Below are 6,936 nucleotides of genomic sequence, written 5' to 3'. Positions count from 1 at the left end.
AGTTGAAAATTTCAGGAGTCGTAAGACCAAATCGAACAGCCAGACACAATTGGGGTTCAAAAAGACCACTTGCTCACAAATTGGGGGCCAAACGGAAATGAGTTCCCTAACAAATAGCAATGATGAAGTGAATGGGCTCGGCCCAAGAAGTTGTGGGGCTCTTTTTTTGGCTAAGTGAATGGTGCAGTCCATGGGTTGGTCCAGTAAAATGTGGGGCCAACATGCCACCCGTTCACAGGAGTCTTCACACCTTCCCCCTCAATACAACACTTGTTGCAGAACAAAAATCTCTCCTCTCTTCAACAGGGAAGACATTTAACGAGACGAGTTCAAGTTAAAAACTCATCCCCCCCCTCTCTCTCTCTCTCTCATCCTTCTCTCACTAGTTTCTTCTCCCACTAACCACTAAAGCAGAGCAATCTAGGAAAAAAACGTCCCACTTTCATATAATCCCGGTAAATTTGGCGGCACCGAACCCACAAACAATACCACTCCTCGACCAAAACCCACATTTTGTTTTCTTGATACTTTTACATTATGATCAAGATTCATGGGTGCCAACCAAATTTCTTCTCATAGATTTATCACTTAAAACAATAAATTTTGTATCTAAGATTATTTCTTTTGTGGGTAGGTGTAGAGAAACAAAATTATAAACAAGATAATGGAGGATTCTGATGACCCATCTTTCTCTCTCCCTACCCTTCTTTGCAATGAAAATGAAGTTTTTTTTGATGAATATGGGGAAGATGAATATGAAGTTAAAGAAGATTTATTTATGAGCTTAAACAATTATGGGTTTTGGGAATCATATGATGAGGATGAGTATATAAAAATGTTGGTTGAAAGAGAGAACAAATTCATAACAAGAAATCATAAATCTTTTAATGATTCTTCTATTTTGAAACAAGATTGGTTCAAATGTGCTCGTCTTGATGCTATTAGATGGATTTTAGAAGTGGGTTTTCATTCTCTCTCTCTCTCTCAATTTCCTTGAAGTTCTTATAGATTTCAAATTCACTAATCATTGAATTTGTTTTGGGTTTTGAATCAGACTAGAGCTTTATTTGGATTTCACTTTCAAACAGCTTATTTGTGTGTTAGTTACTTTGATAAGTTCTTAGCAAAGAGAGCTATTGATGTAAGCCATCTCTCTCAATGTTCTCCCACTTGTTTTCTCTCTCTCTCTCTCTCACTTCTTATTACTTTCTCTCTCTAAAGCATTTGTTTTTCATCAGGGTGAGAAGGTTTGGGCAATTAAGTTACTATCTATAGCTTGTTTATCACTAGCTGCAAAAATGGAAGAATGTAAAGTACCAACATTATCAGAGTTTCAAATGGAAGATTACAACTTTGAAAGTAAAGTTATTCAAAAAATGGAGCTTCTTGTTTTGAATACATTAGAATGGAGAATGGATTCAATTACTCCTTTTGATTATCTTCATTACTTCATCACCAAATTCACTAGTCAATCTCAACCACCCAAAGATTTATTATCTAAATCTTCAAAATTTATCTTGGCCATATTAAAAGGTAATCAATAAGTACTACTTATACCCAAATTGGATATTTTTTACATATTGAAGTCTTCTTAAATTGAGTTTTTCATTGTTACCCTGATTACAGATATGAACTTAATGAATCATCAATCATCTTCTATAGCTGCTGCTGCAGTTTTAGTAGCAATGGATAAGAATTTAACAAGAAAAATGCTTGAGCTTAAGATGAGTACAATTTCATCATGTGGGTATCTAGAAAATGTGAGTTTTTTTTGGTATTGATCCTTTCAAATGCTTGAAACCAAAAGAAAAACATGGGTTTTTGATAGTTTTATGTTTTTTTTTTAATATGGCAGGAAGATGTCTTCTCTTGTTATAATCAAATGCAGATAATGGAGATTGAGAAACCAAAAATACCCAAGTTTGTAATTTCATCAGATCTATCTCCAATTTATTCAATATCCACTAATGTTGTTGAAGATTCTTCTTTCTCATCTTCTTCAAGAACTAAGAGGAGAAAGCTTAATTAGGTGATTATGATAAAGATTATGACATGGTTAATGAGAAAAGACATCCATAAAAAGGAAACCCATCAATGTTTAGTCAAATGAGTCTTATCTACTTCTTCATTGTCTAATATGGAGTTAATAGAGGTATACCCATATTTCAAAACTCATCAAAAGTCTATCATCATGAGAAAACAAAGTTCATTGATTTTCAATGAATAAGTTCAAAAACTAGTATGAGTGAGACCTAACTAAGATTGTTTTCCAATAGTGGTTAAGTAGTATTTTATTGACTAAATTCTACTACTTGCCCACTAATCAATTTCTTGTACTTTTTCATTCTCTTCTATTAGGACTATATATATATATATATATAATTTCTTTTTTGGATAAAAAATCTCTTGAAACCCTTACTTTTGATTGGGAGACTTGGGATGCTTCTTATGTCTTGGGAAAAAGTTGATTGAAAAGCAATGAAGACGGTGGAGGGAGCTGTTGGTGTGATTTGATGCATCTTTGTTTCATGTTTGACAATCACAAAATATGTAAAGGTGAATGATAATTGGATTTGTTTGAATGTTTTGGGTTGGCTTTTGAATGGAGGGAACCATTCTTTTTACTGTTTACATAGGTTGTCTTTGGGTGAGGAAACTCATAGCTTTTATTTTGTGAACTCAAAAAGAATGAACTTCTTTTACTAATTTTTTTGTGACATTAATCAATCTTTTGTTAAGTGTTTGATTTTGCATTAAAGTGATAGTTAGGTATTTGATTTAGATAGTTCATCTTCCTAAATACCCCACTTTTCAACTAGAGTTGTCTACGGTGCTGTTTGTTTTTTTAACTTTTCAGATCTGAAATCTGAATTGAATCTGAATTGGGATCAATTCAGATTTTAGATGTTTGTTTTTCTTATTTAAAATAATCTGAATTTTTTTCTGAATTGAGTCATATCTGAATGGACTGAAAAGTAAGCCAGAATTTTCAGACATCAAAATGAGTCTGAAACAAGGATTAATATCTGAAATGTGTAAATATGACTTTTATGCCCTCAATAAATCAGAAATATTCTCTCAAAATATTTTAGCACCACCACTGCAGGAAAGCCGCCACCCGTACGACCACCACCACCACCACCACCCATATCACACCACCACCACCAAAACCAGTAACCCCACCATCAACCACCACCACCACCACCACCACAACGATCAACCACCACCATCGGCACAGGAAAAACCAGTACCACCACCATCAAAACCAGTACCACCACCACCAAAATCACTACCACCACCAGATGGTTTTCTCCTCACATCAAGGTTTTGTCACGAACCAATAATGGATTACCCTCTTTGTGACTAATGGGGAAATCCGAACAGACACCACCACCAAATGGTTTTCCCCTCACAAAATGGTTTTCTCCTCAACCATGTATCACCACCACAAGACCACAACCACAAACAACAACAAAGCACAAAAACACCACCACATACAACAACACTACCACCGCCAGACCGCACCTTACCTGCTTACCTAATCTTTGATTTTAGAGAGAGGGAGAAGGAGAAAGAGTAACTAGGCTTTATCTGTGAGAGAGCAGGAGAGCATTGGATGTAATCATGTAACTAGGGTTTCCAGCACCATAATACCATTTCCCTTTTAAAAAACCCTAGAGTACTATTTCCCTTTTCAAAAACCCTAGAGTACCATTTCCCTTTTCAAAAACCCTAGAGAGTTGGGGATTGCTTTTGTAGCAGCAGACTTGAGTTAAAAAGTAGGATTTTTTTTTATTTAAATGATGACCAGGGCTAAAAATGTCAAAATGCTTATTCAGACCTAATGATTCAGATCTAAAAAAACAAACATCTAACTTTGAAAAAAATTCAGCAAATTCAGATTCAGCACATTTAGATTCAGCAAATTCAGATTCAGCCAATTCAGATTCAGACAGAAAAAAAAAAACAAACAGCACCTACATCAAATATATGAAAGAATTGATTGTTCTTTTACTTTTGCTTTCCCAAGATAGTTGAATGGATCAAATGTGTATGAACTTGTGCAGGAGTTGAATAATGAACCATGTGTATACCTAATTGAACACTCTCTCTTTTCTCATCCTCTATTATGTAACTCAAAGTAGATTATTTACAAGTTTACTCCCCTCGATAGAGAAGCCGATATATCGTGGTTATTTTTGTCTTTTCACATTACTATTGTCGTTGTCTTTTAAATTTCGATTCTGGGTATTTGTTAAATTTTTATATTATAGTAGGATTAGAATTCTATTTTCATTATTTTTCTTACCTAACAAGGATTTTATGTTCATAAGTACTATTGTAATTGATATGAGTTCAAGGACAGTTTTGAGTTATTTGAATTTCCTCCCCCCATCTTCTCTATCTGAATCTAATCCGTCTTTTGTGGTTCTACATTCATAATGAGATTAGGTTCTTATTGATTCATGTGGTCAAAATATGACAGCAATGTCTGGGGACATGATCTTGTACAATTCATCAAATTAGTACACTTCCAGCTGCAGTGGCAGAGTTAGACAGTGGGAGAGGTTCATGTTGTTTAACTTTTTTTTTTCTTTTCTAAGGTTGGAAGTATTCAAACAGATGGACTGCTTAGAATAGATGACCGAAAAAACCCTAAAAACAATAATCTTCCTTAAGATAATCTTTACCTGTCGGCCGAGATAGTTAATTTTTCCCCGTTTATTATTAGGAACATTGAAATGTAAATTTCTTTTTGATGCTTCAATAGTTATGCAAAATGCATCATCTCAAGGTCGGTGCTATATAGACGTTGGTTTCGACTATATGGGTCCTTAAGCTTCAAATCATACCCTCGCTCGACTAATTAGTTCGATAACTAATGGAATTATGCACTCACTACTGTTTGCTTGAATCATCTTTTCTCTGTTTAATTGTGGGTGAAACTGAAAGTATCATATTCAATACAGTGGTTTTAAGGATCATTTCATGGTGAAGAAAAATGGGGAAGATGCCACCACAGCTGCTCTTTTGTTCTTTTTCTTGGTAAAGTTGATTATTAATTTTAGCATCTAAAGCTGGCACTGTACAAGCAGGCTTGCCTTTTCATTTCATTTACTACTAAGGAAGGGTAGTTAGGTCATTTAATCATAATCTCAAATGGGTGTGGGAGCCCGTGGGCTTCTTGGACTCGGGCCAATCGGTTGAATATTATCAATTTCTACTTCTCGTCAAACTAAAACACACACTCTCTGATGTAGATTGTTGCAGAAGCGTAAAGGTAATGGAATCCACCATTCTTATAAACTAAACTAATGAATAAAGCGGATAAAATAACAATTAAATAATGAATAAACGAAGAACAACTGAAATAATTAAAGAAGAAGATGCAATCAAGGAGATTTTGTATTTGATAATTCAATTCAATGCTTAACAAGACAGACTGGACTTCTCTTATATAGAGATTGTACTTTCCTAGTTAGACTCAAATAAAGAATGAAGATAACTACTAAGGACACTTTCCTTGATTGTTAGGACTCTAAATATGAAAACCTTAAATATTAAACTGGAAACTATGCTAATATAAAATCTTAGCCGTTAGGCCCACTATTGGTCTAGCCGAGAGACCCACTAGTTGGATGGCCGCCATCATACTCCCCTGTTGAGGAACAACTTGTCCCCAAGTTGGTGCCGTCATACAGCGGATCGTCTAGGTAATACGGTTATACATCAGAAATGTGGAAGGTAGCTTTGGCGACGATTTTGAAGGCAATCCTTAGTTACCACTTTGCGCGAAATTTGTCAAAAATTCGAAGAAGACAAATATAGATCAAATCACCAACTAAGATCCAAAACCCATGATGCGACAAATCCTGCGAAATCAATTGTAGGAAACAAACTTCGAACAAATTTTGACATCTCCCGACATCTAGTAATTCAACGAAGAGGATCATAATCCCCACATTATTCTCTCTCTAAAAATCAACTATGAATTTTGTCATCCAATCAATCACGAGCCAGACTTCCTTTCCTTCAATACCAACTTTAATTATACTATCGAGGTTTCGACCAACGAGTGAAGAATAAACAATGTTGATCGTGCCATCTTCCCACGGTAAAATTTGCCACTTCACAATCTTCAAGGTGTGAAGTAACAAGTATGAAGAAAGACTTATTGTAGCAATTCCCCAAAGTTCTTTTACCAAGAGACGAATTATCAACGAAACCATCTCTAATAAAGGTAACGATATGGAAAAATGTAGTGTCGCTATGACTCTCAAACACAAGGTTCCCACGTTCGTCATCGTGAAGTTTGTAAATCATAACTTTATCAGAACTTGCTAAGTTGAGTAATACCGTGGTTAAATCTTCCCTTACTCGAAAAAACCGAGTAGTTGAAAAAACTCGTAGGAACATTTTATCGAACATGTGATATGCATCATCGACTAAGTTTTAGGAATAAACCCAACAGTATTGAATCGGTCCATGAGTGTTCCCAAAACCAAATTCGGCAATATGTTTATAGTTATCAGTGGTTTCAAACTGTAGAACTATGTTCAATTCAAAGTCGAACAAGATCTTGAACTTCGGAACTTCGAATTGGAACAATTCACTTCTTTGTTTAGGAAGAAGTGAGAAGAGGGTTTCCATGAAAGCCGATTCAGAACTCACTTTATCGACTTTAAAATTATCCTCTTCATCAAACTTTGGATACTGATCAATGGAAAGATCTATTCTAGCTTTAACTAAATAAGGGAAGCTGCCAATATCAATGCCTTTCCATGCAACACCTTACAACTGGATGATCTGAGATTGGGAGCATATAACTCGATCATATATTTATCTTTGTACCCCATGGGATGTAATTTCAAGTACTTAAGTCGAAAAGAAGAAATGCCAATGGTTGTGTAGTTAAGGTTACAGTAAGATAAAGAT

At 35.1% G+C, this 6,936-nt stretch overlaps 1 pseudogene across 1 annotated transcript; it reads left to right on the top strand.

The window, feature by feature from the left end:
* The first annotated feature begins 272 nt into the window (after positions 1-272).
* On the top strand, positions 273-2,087 carry LOC147532836 (cyclin-D5-1-like; annotated as a pseudogene). The gene is made up of 5 exons (XR_015228327.1): positions 273-958; positions 1,055-1,141; positions 1,239-1,533; positions 1,627-1,760; positions 1,856-2,087. The product of XR_015228327.1 is annotated as a cyclin-D5-1-like (transcript).
* Positions 2,088-6,936: the final 4,849 nt, after the last annotated feature.

This window comes from Eschscholzia californica, unplaced genomic scaffold (assembly GCF_041429995.1).
Source record: "Eschscholzia californica isolate CP2 unplaced genomic scaffold, dmEscCali1.0.p SCAF_6, whole genome shotgun sequence".
NCBI classification, from domain to species: Eukaryota; Viridiplantae; Streptophyta; class Magnoliopsida; order Ranunculales; family Papaveraceae; genus Eschscholzia; species Eschscholzia californica.
Note: the sequence above shows the minus strand (reverse complement) of the source record. Positions and strands in the feature narration are given on the sequence as shown.